Source organism: Kryptolebias marmoratus, linkage group LG11, assembly GCF_001649575.2.
Source record: "Kryptolebias marmoratus isolate JLee-2015 linkage group LG11, ASM164957v2, whole genome shotgun sequence".
In the NCBI taxonomy this organism is placed as follows: Eukaryota; Metazoa; Chordata; class Actinopteri; order Cyprinodontiformes; family Rivulidae; genus Kryptolebias; species Kryptolebias marmoratus.
The window spans coordinates 8,950,249-8,964,296 of NC_051440.1; the positions used below are offsets into that span (position 1 = coordinate 8,950,249).

General features: G+C 36.4%; 3 non-coding genes across 3 annotated transcripts; 2 read left to right on the top strand and 1 right to left on the bottom strand.

The window, feature by feature from the left end:
* The first annotated feature begins 10,217 nt into the window (after positions 1-10,217).
* LOC112451510 lies at positions 10,218-10,358 on the top strand. Its single transcript, XR_003040342.1, has one exon. It is a non-coding gene; the product is annotated as a U4 spliceosomal RNA (small nuclear RNA).
* A 1,082-nt stretch (positions 10,359-11,440) lies between these two features.
* LOC112451512 lies at positions 11,441-11,580 on the top strand. Its single transcript, XR_003040344.1, has one exon. It is a non-coding gene; the product is annotated as a U4 spliceosomal RNA (small nuclear RNA).
* A 2,152-nt stretch (positions 11,581-13,732) lies between these two features.
* Positions 13,733-13,873, bottom strand: LOC112451511. The gene has a single exon (XR_003040343.1). It is a non-coding gene; the product is annotated as a U4 spliceosomal RNA (small nuclear RNA).
* Between the last annotated feature and the right edge of the window lie 175 nt (positions 13,874-14,048).

A 14,048-nucleotide genomic window follows, 5' to 3' on the forward strand; every position in this document is an offset into this window, starting at 1 on the left:
TGCAGCAGTGAGACTCACCAAGCTTCCTTAGTCCTTCACAATAAGAGTCTCAAACATATGTATGTACTGAGGCCCAGATTCACTGTTAGTTATTTTTGGCTGGTGCAATGTGGATTGTGCTTATCACTCTAATTCACAAAGCTCTTGTAAAGTGACATTTGCATTGCCAACTTGGCTCGTCTCTCTCACTTTTAAATTAGAGATTATGCATGCATTTAGAGGAAAACCCTCCAATATTTATGTAAATTACAGTCTGGTTCTCAAAGATCAAAAAGGTCTTGTCTCAAAAGGTCTCAGAGACCCCTTTTAAATGTATTAAATAAAACTAAGATGAAGCAGTGATGATTAATGAAGCCCCAAATGTCTATAACTTCATTAGAAATATCCTGAACATGAGTCCTTTCTGATACAGTGAGATGTTTTTCATGTAATTTTAAAGAATTCCTCTGTACTTCATCTGTTACAATAAAAGCTGAGCTCACTGACTGAAACCTTTTTTCTTTTTATGTCACTGTGTTTGTGACAGACATGTATTCAAATGTGCAGAGTTAGTCGTTTATTCATTTCAAATCAAACAATACACATTAAAGAATATGCCAGAATTAGCCATTAAAGCTAGTTTTCATTTGTAATCCTGCAAGGTACCATCAAAATAAATGCAATACATATGCAGTAAGTTAACAAGATTCATCCATCGAAAAATTAAGGTTTGCTGCGTTCTGATGCAAAACAAGTGCAATTTGCTCACACCTGCTGAACTTGGGCATTTTGAACCAGTCTAAATATTTAGTGAATATGAGGCAGAAACTAAAGCAACTGGGAGCAGATTTGTAGCTAAACTGGGGTGGATAGCACTCAATAGTGAATCTGGGCCTGAGGTTTGACTTCAAAACTCTATCAAATCATTTAAAGGTAATAAAATTAGCTTGCAACCTAAACTGCCGTGAATTTTGAGAAGTTAATCCTCTATTATTAAAACCACAGACTGTGATTAAAACTGTGATTATTATCACTGTTGACTTAAGGTATAAAGTCACTGCAAAACTCATGATTATGTCTTTGGCACCATTATGGTTTGATTTTAGATTCTCCTTTTTGATGTCAGAATAGCAAAAAAAAAAATTCCGCCATTTTGACTTTGTTTTGGAAATACTGTTTTAACCTTTTTCCTCAACATTTAGAATTTGACCTTTTTTTTCCAGAAACAAAGTATAAAATCAATATTTTTATTGTTTGAGTGACCTTTATATCATGTGGAAAACTTAATACTTTATTACCTGTTTTAAAAATTACATCCTTTTTCACTGGTAGTTTTCTTTAAACTATAAGGCATTTTCAGAACCTGTGTTTTTCACCGTTTACCTTCTGATAATTCCACCTCTCATACCCATTCAGCAAGGCCATTTTTTAATTTTGCTTTATGCAATTGCTTCTCTTTGCAATATGTAACAGCCTCCCACTGAGTTACAAGACATGGCAAGACTTTCCATTATTGCTTTACTCAATTATGTCTGGACCAGCTGGACCCTGAAAAGACCCATTTAGCTGCCAGTGAAAAAGCATAAATGATTATGACCTCTAAATTAGATTTGTGCAGAAGAGAGATGACTTGCACGTCCTGCAGCTGTAATTATGTTTCGTGAGGTAACACCACAACATCAATGGAAATGCACTCATGCTATATTCAGCATTAAACTTCAGTATGAATGATGTGATATATTTTAAGTGGATCAAGGACCAAACTAACACAAAGTCAATTATAAAGAAAAGGCAAAGTGGAAAATGTTATTTCAGCCTTTAAACATCAACCAAGACTTCCTTTTTGTTTTACAGCTGTCATTCAACTTTGAGGGAATTTGAACAAAAACTGCTTTTTAATGGCAAATTTCTCCAAAGAAAGCGAACTGTAACAGACTCTGTTTACTATAATTTAAAACCAAATGGCATAAACTTTTCTAATGGAGGTTTTGCATTTGTCTAAATATTTAAACTGGACCACTAAGCAAACTGTCTTGGTATTAAGGACAATAATTTATATGGCTAAAGCCTTATATGAATCTTTTGCTCCTTTGAATAAAGAACGTAACACAAAAACCTACAATTGTTCAGAACAATCAGATGTTTAAATTAGCATTAAATGACCTACTGTTTTTCATTCACACAGAGAAATATTACCCGTTTTCTCATTTCTTTGACCAACACTTGGCTCTGCTTTGCGGTAAAAATAGGATTTTAAAAGGAGCCATTTTCTCAAGGATTAGAGAGTAAAGCTCACTGCTTTCAACACGTGCTCTTCCTGAATTCTGTTTCATTTAAGAAGGTCAGAAAACCTTAGAGGGTCTCTGTTCGTGCTTTCATGCAGTCTGCACATTGGGGATTTCATCTCCTGACAAAAGAAGTTATACTAAATGACTTTAGAAAACTTTAGCCATGATGTCTTTCTTTTTTTTCTTTTATTTTTTTTTCTTTAGTTGTGTCATTACACATAACATACTTCCCTATTGGACTTGATGAATTTTAGGGTTAAACTCAATGATGTCTAGCTCAGTTTTGAGAAGGGATTACATGGAATTGCACCATTGGTGTGGGTGAGTGGGCGGAGGGTCAACATTTGGTCACATTGTAATTTCCAATTCTCTGAAAGTTCTCTGTGAAGTTCAGTTCTGATTAAAGAGCCCATATGGTACAGAGACACTTGTTAAAACTACAGACTAGGTTTGGGCTGGAAGCAGGAAATAATATTGTCAAAGAAATCCAATTAAACACACCTGGTTCCTGAGGAAACAGGGGAGACCGGTACCTTTTAAAAAGCTATTTCTAAGAGCTGCAGGCTACCGGATGGCTGGGCTCTGCCAGGTCTCTTTTCTGGCAACCAGTACAGTACCATACATGCTGTTTTTAAATATTACTATACACACAGACTTCAGATTTCAGATCTGGAATGGACAAAGTCATCACAGGTTTCATCATCCATTAGAGAGCTCTGGGAAAGCTTTTCTTTACAAACCTGTTTAGTATTTTCAGTATGAGTAATGAGAAGTATTAGTGAGAAAATATAGGTTGAACTTCTTTTATTTGTGATACTTCTTATGTGTGATTAGCATAATTATTGGGCATTGCTTTACATGAACTTTATTTGTGCTTTTACAGTAACTCTGTTTTTTTTAAATCATAGAAAAGTGATCATTAGTTTTTGCTGAATTGACTTTAAAGCCCTGTATTTAAACCAGATCACTTTAGTGACTGTAGTTCGGGTCAGTTTTTAATTTGCAATCATCACATTTTAAACAATTCAAATAGCGTGTAATTTACATTTTTCACATTGTTGTATTTAAAATCCAGGATCTTCTTTCAGTTAATATGAAATAAACAAGAACAACACAGAGCATTTGTTTTATAAGGGCTTTTTTCCCCACATAATATAGTCAGAAAATCAAAACCTTTGTCAGAGTTCGACTGTTATTATTATTAGAGTTTGAAACATTATTTTTCAAATGAAAACACTGATTGAAAAGAGGTGACTGCTGATAAAGCTTTTAGGCCCAGCGGGTCATGTTCTAGTTGCTGGTTTGTTGTTTCTGTTCATCTGCAGCAGTTCCAAATGTGACTGAAAATCCAGCCCCTGTGATGACTGAGAGACAAGAAAAAGAAAACAGAAGATAAAAATCAGCAGCATTAGGTTTGAAAAGGACAAAGATTGACAGGTGGAGGTCAAATTCTGCTCAGTCACAGAGATATTCTGGTGTATTCTGAACAAGATTACAAACAAAAGTGCATGGGCCCTTTTCTAAAGTGGTGATTTGAACTGTCTAGGATGTTCTTAGTGCAATAACAGGATTAAAGGTAACTTTTACTCCCCCTCATAAAAATGTCATTATGGACTTCAGTTTCAATATATTTTACATAATGAAATGTGACTGTGGTTTACCTTACATTGGGAAAACATAGTGCCGATTAAATACAAAAGGTGTGAGAGAGAATCCCATTAGGAGGAATGACAGGGAATATATTACAATACATTTAATGTCTTGGTATACAACATCTCATCCGTCAGGTTTCACTGCAGTTAAAAGATCCCTTTAATAAAGAGAAGACAAAACTAATAAAATTCTTGTTAGAAGGTAGTGCTGGCTTTTTACAACCTTTATCCTCAAAGGGTCTAAATGATTAAATTAGATTAGATTGAATTATCTTAAATGTCCCCTCGGGGTCATTTGTCTTATCTCAACAGTCTGAACAAATACACTCTCAAAACCCTCGACTTAAAAATGCCTGTTCTTAGACTGTGACCTGTTTAATTTCACCCTTGTGCAGTCATTCTGTGAGGGCTGGGAGCATTATTTGTGTGGAACATCATACTGTTATGTACATTATTTTATCACCCTTTTTAAATAATGCCATGCTTAGGAATTGAACATTTCTACATAATGCCAATATTTTTGAGCCTACCCTGATGTGTCTTGTTATGTGTTGTATATATGTTGTGTTTTACTATTGAAAAAGTCAGTATATATATATATATATATATATATATATATATATATATATATAATATGTAATATTCACTCCCCAAATAGATGGGATCATGAGACAAGAACATTATGTGGAAATATTGAAGCCACATCAAGAAATCAGCCAGGCAGTTAAAACTTATTCACAAATGGGTCTTCAAATGGACAATGACCCTCAATATGTTGCTAAATTAGGTAAATTCTGTTTTGGAGTGGCCGTCACAAAGCCCTGGTCTCAATACCATAGAAAAAGTGACAAAATTCCAGCAAATGATTGAGAGAAGCTTGTGGAAGAAAACCCAGAACATCTGACCCAACTTGTACAGTTTAAAGGCAAAGCTACCAAATTTGACTTTGAAGTAATTATTATTAGGGCATTTAGCAAACAGAAGTAATGTGGGGTATCCTATCTAACCTAATCCAGTAAAAGCTTAGTCTGATTTCATTGTCAGAGATTAAAATATGATGATGTGACTTTCTATACAGTGTATGTAAACATCTGGTTTCAACTGTGACTACATGTTATTTAATGGTTTATGAAAGCCACACTGTTGATGCTTTCATTAAAAAAAATAAAGGCCTAGCATTCCTTGGATCAGATATCAGCCACCGTCTTTCATGCCAGAGATTTAATAAATATTGTTGATGTGGCCATTTGGGTCAGATCTTGTAAATATGTTTAGTCTCAAATGGTATTGTGGGAACTTGAGTTGTGTTCACACTCAAAGGACACGCTGGGAGTGACTCTCAGCTACTACCACATCAAAGTTTAGATCGATATCCGTAAAACTGACTGAGTTAGATCCATGTTTGTGTTTGCTAAGTTCACTCAGCTGCAGTGGCTATCTTGAACTTAGGTGACTCCTACATTTGATGCCAAAATACTACGCTAACATCTTGCAGAATACGTCGCTCTCGGAGCATGTGTTGGGAGGGATGCTCTGCTACTACCACACCAAATTTAGCCTCAGTATCTTTAAAATTAAACAGGTATAGTCATTTGTGGTACACATATTAAACTGTGTTGACTTCAATGGTTAAATTGCTGTAGATGTATGTCCAACAAATACTTTCTGAAGAGTTATTTTGCTAACAACAAACAAACCAACAAATACGCACACACAAAAACAGGAAAAAACAAGCAATAACTATATATTGATAGTATAAAGCTGCAAATAGACATAATTGTGGAGAGTTTGGTGATTTTTTTTTTGCATAGATATATTTAGTTCTGTATTCTGTAGATGTGATTTGTGTTATCTAAGATCATAAATACTGGAAAATGTGTTTTAAAATGTTTTTTTTAAGAAAAAACAGATGTTGGTCTATTTAGGATACAGCCTACAGTGTGACATTACATGGGACAAACTATCTTTGCCTTTACAAAGCCGCCACCCACATGACAGTAATTGTCAAACTGTAAAACTCGTCTTTTCTTAAACACGATAAACGACACTTTTAAATCCACCACCCCTCAGAAGAATAGAAAAAAAAGACACCAAAAAGGAAGAGACTGCTTACCTTTGTTTGAAGTGTTTTCAAGGTAATTGAAGCTGAAATACAATCACGATAGCTGCCTCGGTGTCAGGGTGTCACCAAAGGCAACTAATTGGGGGCAACCCCTTGTACAGCACGGAGAGATTAAAAGGGAGATGGCTTTAGAGGATGGGACCAAGTTTAATTGGGTCTGTTGAATAACTTGATAACTTTGGAGTTTTGTGTTCATCCGTGTAATCCCTAAACGTCTGGTTTCCCGCCGAAAATAACACAAAGAACACAGCCCAGAGAGAAGAGGAACGGTGTTATCACAGAGGTGAAGCAACAACAAGGCTGTTCATAATTGGCCACAAATCAAAGCATCTCTTTTAGATTCGCACCTGCTTTTTCTTTCTTTTTTTTTTAAAGAGTCTGCTGTGATGTCCCGCTCTTTGAAGAGAACCGTGGTTTTCCATTTGGCAAATGGACGCGCAGTGGCACATGTGCCAAACAGAATCAACAACAAAAGACCCGCTGAAAAGCCGACTGCAAATTAGCCCACCGACATGAAATTTGAACAAAATCATTAAAAATCATTTCTATTTCCTCTGATTGAGAGAAATAGATTCATTATTCCCCGCAGCCGAAAGGTGAAACAGTGATGCTTTTGCTTGTACCTGCTTGTGTGCACGTGTCTGTCTGCCAGCAGAATATTTCATGAACCACTAGATCAATTTTAATGAAACTTGGAGAAAGTAATCATTTGATATGCGTCTACAATTGATTAAGATTTGGAGTCAACCCAATTCAAGATGGCGGCCCAGCCAACTGACCTTAGAAAATACAAAGAATGGTTGTAATTCAGTCATTTTTACAGATATCATGCTAAAATTTGGTGTGGTAGTAGCTGAGAGTTATTGATGTCACATGCTCCCAGTGCTGCTAATTGCACCAAATATTTGTTTAAAACTGTGGCATTAACTGTTGGTTTCAACCTTGTTTGTCTGTTAGCAAAATATCTCATGAACAGCTTGACAAATGCTGATACAGCGGTAAACCAAATAAATTGGGTAAATATTTCAGCATGTTTAGTCTATTTCTGTAAAATTTTACAATGAATTTTTTTGCTCTCAAGCTTCACTGAACTGGTACAAAAAAAAAAAAAAAAAAACATTTCTACATCTTGAAGAATATAGGCCTTAAAAGTGTGAGGAAAAATTACTCTCTGAGCTTCAATCGTTCAACCCCAACCTAACAGAATCTGGAAAGATATGGCTAAACCACAGGAAAAAAAATTTACTTTAACACATTTCCTAAAAAGATATCAGAGAGTGAGACGCAGAGACAGAGAGGGGATAAACTGGTTTCCATAGCAATTGTGAGCACTGTCACATGGTTACCAAGGAACCAGTCCTGTGATGCTGTGCAGGGTATTTGTTTATGTTTGGCATTTATTAAGCTCCCGCTTACAGGGAACAAAGCCATATCACTCATGTTGTTTCACAAATTAAGAGTGCTCAGTGAAAGATCAGACTCCATGGTGAGTAAAGCAGAAAAAAAAGACCTCCATCTGTTCTCGTCTTATATCGTCTGAATGAGACCATAATTACATCCAAAACATGGAGAAATCACTGGGTGGCATGCAGGTCACACAGGAAGCCAAAACACTCAATCTGCTGTGGTCTGATCTGTGCTCAGTGGATATGTACGTTAGCTAAGGTTTTAAGCTAAAATCATCTCATGTTTATGTTATGTTTGCTAAGTTTGATTAACTGTGGCGGCCATGTTTAATTAGATCTACTCCAAAAGTTAATCAGTTGTAGATGTACATCCAGTGATTGAGTTCTGTAAGTTTCATTGACATCCATCCAGTGGTTCATGGGATGTTTTGCTGACAGACAGACAGACAGAGCTGACTCCAGTTGTTAATGGCAAAGTTTTAAAAACAAATTTTTGCAATCAGTCAGTGCTTGGAATATAAGTTGGAGATGACTCTCAGCTACAACTACACTAAAGTTTAGCTCAATGTCCGTTAACCTGACTGAGTTGTAGCTATTTTTGTGTTTTCGAAGTTTGCTTAGCTGGAGCGGCCATCTTGAATGGGGCTGACTCCAAAGGTCAACCATTTGGAGATGTACTCCCAATGATTACTTACACAGAGTTTCATTAAAATCCGTGGGGCGGTTCATGTGATATTTTGCTAACAGACAAGACGCATGAACACACACACAGAAAAACACAGCCAAAAACATGATTGCTTTAGGCGGCAGGTAATGAATATAGAGCAATCTTTAAAAGCCTTAATTTTACATCAGAACAAGACAGTTAAACACTTTATGTGTCTGTAAATATCAGACACTTTTTCCCCTTATAATTACCAGAATTAGGAAGTGGTTGCAAGCAGGCCGACTTCAATAATTAACGTCTATGATAAATTAATGATATTGCCGGGTTTTTTTTTAAATTCAGACCAAAAAAAAGAACACATTATAGAGCAGAATCTTGTCTAAATAATGTTTAAATTGCAGGAATGTAGATGATACATATTCAGTAAACATGTTGAGCAGAGAGACATACAGTCTGATGTTAATGCTACCATTACAGTCATGGACCTCATTTTTGCCTTTGATGGTGCCTGTAAAAGAGCTGGTACACTCATCCCACTCTTAAGTATGAACAATTTGAGAAAATTGAGACTGTTTACATACCTTCAAAGTAAAAAAAAAAAAAAAAAAAAGTGTTAACAGGGTGAGACAGGAGGCTTGGAGTTCATCTGCTAAATGAGAAGACAGCCTTGATTAAAACACCTCTTTCTTTTAATCAAAGAGCTCAGAAATTAGGAGTCTCTTTAGGGCGCTAAAGCACACAACAACACCGATGTTGTTGTCACTCTAAGAAAATCTGAATTCCAAGTGACTATTAATGTCTGACTGAAACAACTGGGTGTTCTTTTGCCTCAGATGATTTCATCCTCCCCTTCACCGCGAGCCCAGAGTGCCCCCAGCTGATTCCACAGGCTCCGTGCATCGAAAGTGGCCAAAAATTGAGAAACTTGGCAACACGATAAGGTCAAAGACAGAGGAAAAAAGTAGAGTAGAAAAAAATATATTAAAGATGATGACATATGACAGTGGTGGCTCTGGACAGCTGTGATCAATAAAAGCATTACTAAAGTGCCACTGATGGTATTATAAACATAGAAAACAAGTCAGAAAGAGATACTTACAAATCACGTTGATCGTTCACATGTTGTTGTTCTGAGTCAGATTTCAAAAGGACAACAAGAAACCTGTCACTCCCACCTACAAAAGCAACTATAATTTAGGAAAAAAAGGAAATCTCCCAAAGTCAACAGTAATTAGGCCATTAGGTGACAATGATTTTTAGCCTACATGGTTTGGAGACTGTAAAAATTATTAGTATTTCTTTTATGTTAGGGCATCAAATAAAATCTGGTAAACACCTTCATCTTCTGGACAAATAGAAGAACTACAGTTATATTATAAAATACATAAGCTTAAACTAACTTTTAAAGACAAGTAAAACTAGTTGAGTATAGTTTTTATATAAATGAATAATAAAATTCACGTGTTATTGACCCTGTAATTACTTTGCAATGGATCAAAATCATGTTTTATTACACGGAACACTACTCATTTTACGTTGTTAGGACAAAACATTTGGATAAGCCTTTTTTTATCTTTAAATAAAAACATTAAAAGTTTCCATCAGTCATGTGGTCACAGTAGTTTAGCCGCTGGATCTGACATTAAGACATGTTCTCTTTCAGTCTTGTTTCCGCCGAGCCCTTAACAGAGACGGACAGGAAGTGACGTTATGTCCGTTTATTTTTTAACAGTTCCCGACAATTCTTAAAGCTTTTGTATTTATTTGACTGGCGTTATGTGGATGTTTTATTTTAAGCTGACTGAATGAAACATTTTTTTAGAGACCAGCAACAACATGTTTCATTCAGGAAGTAAAAAAAAAAAAACGCTGCTGTGTCAGAATAGCGATCCGTGTTGACTTTAATGTGTTTTACACGACTAACTGCGGTGTTATCATCTATAATACTCTGTAGATAGAAATTTCTAAAGTTCTCGTTAAGGGTAATTCCGTGTGTTTCGTTGTGAATGGAAGTACAACACGTAACCCTCCCCTCTGTGTTGGAACCCTAACAGAGAGGTACTCTGACCACAGACCAGTCTCTGTCAGTAACCTCCTCTTCTCAGCTTTGCGCAGTGGTAGTATTGTAGCCTATGAGGTTTATCCGAGGCGCGATTATTGCTAGTTGAAAACTTTACCCAATACCCCGCCTTGATGACTCGAAATATAGTCAGCAATGGCAATTTTTGACAGCCTACAAGTAGGCTTCTATGGTGTGAAAATAAAATGAATTTGTTAATAATTCTGAGTGTAGTTATGCTGTTGAGTTGTAACTCTGTCCTATACATTTGTGCTGACAAATTAATGCAATATGTGATATATAAGCCACTCCTTCAAGATATTGCCTTACTGTGTGTGGACAAAAAGGGAGTCAGGTCATTTATTCATATACGACTCTGTAGCAGCTGACACAGAACAAATTTCAAGTGACATGTTTGGTGATTTGGGAAACAGTTCTATTAGTGTAATCCTTTACTTTTAGCTGTAATTACAAATTAAAACCTCCTGTCACGTGTATCTGTCCCTCAGACTCTTCACTCATCTTTAGAGGATAGATTTGGGGGATTATTTAATGCTTCACAAAGAAAACAGCTGACTTCTGCTGCCTGTCTTCTCCATTTCTCTACAGCTCCATCCATCCTGTCCTCTTTCTGTTAATTGTCCTGCTTTTTTATAGTCCTTTGTGCTTTCTGTCTTCAAATGACCTTTTGTTTAACATACATACAGCATTAGATTAAAAACATTAGACAATGTGCTCACATCAGTGCATGTGCAGACTTCCACTGTGTTTATGAGTTATTTGTCAAAAAAACAACACATCTACAACAAGACCCCGATCTGATCTTAAACCTCAGTTGTTGGTTTTTGCTGTATAGATACAAGTTTAAAAAGTTCATCTAAACAATTACACAATATCCAAAGTTAGCAGAAACAAGGGTCTTTGTAAAGGTCCCTAACATCAGAGCAGCACAACTCACATCTTTACAGTCATTCTGTACTCTTAGAAAAATAACAAACCTGCGTTCACATTTAAAAACTGAAATTTAATCAGAAAAATGTGTTTCAGGAACAAAACATACCTGACTGAAAAAGCTCTCATACATGTAATGTTCCTGTCTGAACAGCAGGGGGCAGAAGACCCTCATTGTGAATAACAGCAGTGTATTAAAGGACATAAGGTTTATTGTAAAACAAGAAGTTGTTTATAACCCTCTCGTCTGTGTTGGAACCCTAACAGAGAGGTACTCTGACCACAGACCAGTCTCTATCAGTAACCTCCTCTCCTCAACTTTGCGCAGTGGCAGTATCGTAGCCTATGAGGTTTATCTGAGGCGGATTATTGCTAGTTGAAAACTTTACCCAATACCCTGCCTTGATGACTTGAAATATAGTCAGCAATGGCAATTTTTGACAGCTGTCATGTTGGCTAGTACTTGTGTCAAAAAAAGGAATTTTTGCGTTGACTGAAAAATTAGATGTTATTCTGTTTTAGGCTTAAAAATATATCCTTACTTAATTGGTGTACTTGAATTTAAAAAGATATATGTTTGTTGACCATTCTAGAGTTGCATTGCTTACCAATTTTAAGACCCACTCGTCACCACAGTTGAATTTGGTGGCACAATCTATGGTTGCACATCCTTTGTAAATATATAAAGTTGATACTTTCGAATACAAGATAAAACACATAAAAACAAACAATACACGTAATAAATGAATAAAAGGAAATAAAACAGTAACTTTGAGTGTGGAAACAGATGCTATCTATAAGTGTAAATAAGTGTTTGGTTTGGTTTTGAAGGCATGGTCAATGTTGGTATTTTGGACTAAAGCAGCGTGTTGATTTATGAGGAGGAGAGCCTGAGAACTAAAGACTCCTCCTCCCAGTCTGGTTTTAGAGCTTCTTGGAACAAGACAAGACACCTGCAGGTTGTAGGGGACAATGAGCTGCTTTAGATTTGCTGGAGCTAGTCCATTCAGTGTTTTATATGTAAAGAGGATGATTTTGTGTCGTATTCTGCTGGTGAAGACAAGCCAAACTATGGTCTCTCTTACAAGTACTTGTCAGTACTCATACTGCAGCGTTCTGAATAAGTCATACGATTTTTAGGGACTATTTTGGACACCCGGCTAGAATGGTATTACAACAGTCTAGTCTGCAAGTGATGAAGGCATGGAGCAGATTTTCAGCATCATCTTGAATAAGCATGCTTCTATCTTTAAGCAGTCATTAGTAGACAGAATGATACGCAAACAATGATAAATACAGAATCCATAAAATTAAGTTTTAGTCTACGCAATTATTTAAATTACTTACTTCACTACTTTTTAGTCATGTATGTTGTATAATGTAAAGATAAAGACTTGTAAGACTACACAATGTAAATGTATTTTCTCCCTTGGAACATTAATCATAATCAAGACAATGTATAGCTACAACCACTATTACCAGCTTATCTTCTTTAATAATACAGTCGGGTTATCTGAATGCCGTCAACAGTTACCTTCACTGATTAAACCACAAGTCATCAGGACAGGGTATTGATCACACCTGAATTGAAACTAATAATCTTCAATAGTGGCGCTGAAGAGAGAGAAAGACTATGTTGAACAGATGGGCTGTCCCTGAACCATGATCCATGAACCTCTGTCAGGGTTTTCACTCTGCACAATTACTGTCAATTATACGCTGATGTTTACTGACCATGTTCAACTAGTGTCCTAGTTTATGTAGTTGTTAGTTATGTCATAAAGTAGAGGTAAGTACTAAAGAAAAACGGAAGGTGCTCAGCCGCCTTTATCGCCTGCCTTATCGTGAGCAGTTTACTGATGGCTGCCACATGCTTACACGTCAAGATAGCCTTACACCCATAGAATCACTTAGTTGAACCAGTCAAAGCCAGTTTTTTTTGGTGACACATAGTAAGATTACTGATATCACAATTAGGATGCGTTTTGGCCCTCTGTGTCGGGTGGAGCCTAGGATCTATATAAGTCGACGATTCCTTTGTTCTCTGATCCATCCATAAGATGTTGTAGACAGAAGTCCCAGAACTGGCCTTGTAATAATTTTCTGCCTCTTTATAATAAATACGTAAACTCCAGTTCTTTTGTAGCATTATTCTTAAAACAGGGAATTTTCTGAGTTCTCCATCCTCTGGGATAAAAGGAGAGGAGGTGAGCCGAGTGTGGTGCGCTGATGAAATACTTTGGAAATTCCTGTGTGTGTCAGGTACATATTACTATCTAAATGGTTTGTGACTGAGAGCAGGTGGGACTTTGTTTAACAGCCTCATTAATAATACAAATTGTGGTATGCAGCAATTAAGTCAACTATTGAAGTCAATGACAAATAATCCAATTTCAGTTCGAGAACAGAGGAAATACCCGATTCTTAGAAAACACTCTACTTGTATTCAGCTTGTTATTGTGCATAGAATGCAATCTCTATTGAAGGGGTGTAAATATATATTTTGCATTAAATTCTCAGCACAAAGGTATAAGACAGAGTTATGACTCAACAGCATGATTACAATCAGAAACATAAACAATTTCATTTTATTTTCACACCATAGAAGCCTACTTGTAGGCTGTCAAAAATTGCCATTGCTGACTGTATTTCATGTCGTCAAGGCGGGGTATTGGGTAAAGTTTTCAACTAGCAATAATCGCGCCTCGGATAAACCTCATAGGCTACAACACTGCCACTGCGCAAAGCTGAGGAGAGGAGGTTACTGACAGAGACTGGTCTGTGGTCAGAGTACCTCTCTGTTAGGGTTCCAACACAGACGAGAGGGTTGAATAATAGCTTTAATTACAACGAAATATAGACAATTTAATCGCATAATAAAATATTATGCAGTGATATTTGCAAATGGCCACAGCTCAGCAGCG